The sequence below is a fragment of the Myotis brandtii genome, unplaced genomic scaffold (assembly GCF_000412655.1).
Source record: "Myotis brandtii unplaced genomic scaffold, ASM41265v1 scaffold181, whole genome shotgun sequence".
Classification (NCBI taxonomy): domain Eukaryota; kingdom Metazoa; phylum Chordata; class Mammalia; order Chiroptera; family Vespertilionidae; genus Myotis; species Myotis brandtii.
The window spans coordinates 1,720,972-1,721,332 of NW_005356712.1; the positions used below are offsets into that span (position 1 = coordinate 1,720,972).

The 361-nt window shown below is 67.0% G+C and overlaps 1 protein-coding gene and 1 long non-coding RNA gene across 2 annotated transcripts in view; one reads left to right on the forward strand and one right to left on the reverse strand.

Annotated features, from left to right (window-relative positions):
• The window catches only part of LOC106725687, a 70,086-nt gene that overhangs the window by 44,400 nt on the left and 25,325 nt on the right, over positions 1-361 (forward strand). The window lies entirely within an intron of this gene.
• Positions 1-361, reverse strand: part of TMEM233 (transmembrane protein 233) — a 32,130-nt gene that overhangs the window by 31,423 nt on the left and 346 nt on the right. The gene's annotated exons all lie outside the window — the stretch shown is intronic.

Here is a 361-nt window from a genome sequence, read left to right on the forward strand (position 1 = left end):
GCTACTTGAGAAAGGCGGTTGGGCAGAGCCCGACGAGAGCCCAGGATTGTCGGAGGCTGGGAGAGAAGCCGCCAAACCCGCCGCGGAACTTTCCCCCGGGTTGGAGAGGGGTGCACCCTGGGTGCGGAGGGAAGTGGAAAGCGGGCCTGGGGGAGGCTTGGTCAGGGCTGAGCTCCACACCCGACGAGAGCCCAGGATTGTCGGAGGCTGGGAGAGAAGCCGCCAAACCCGCCGCGGAACTTTCCCCCGGGTTGGAGAGGGGTGCACCCTGGGTGCGGAGGGAAGTGGAAAGCGGGCCTGGGGGAGGCTTGGTCAGGGCTGAGCTCCACAAGGAGGCCGAGGAGGTGAGTTCAGAGAGCCC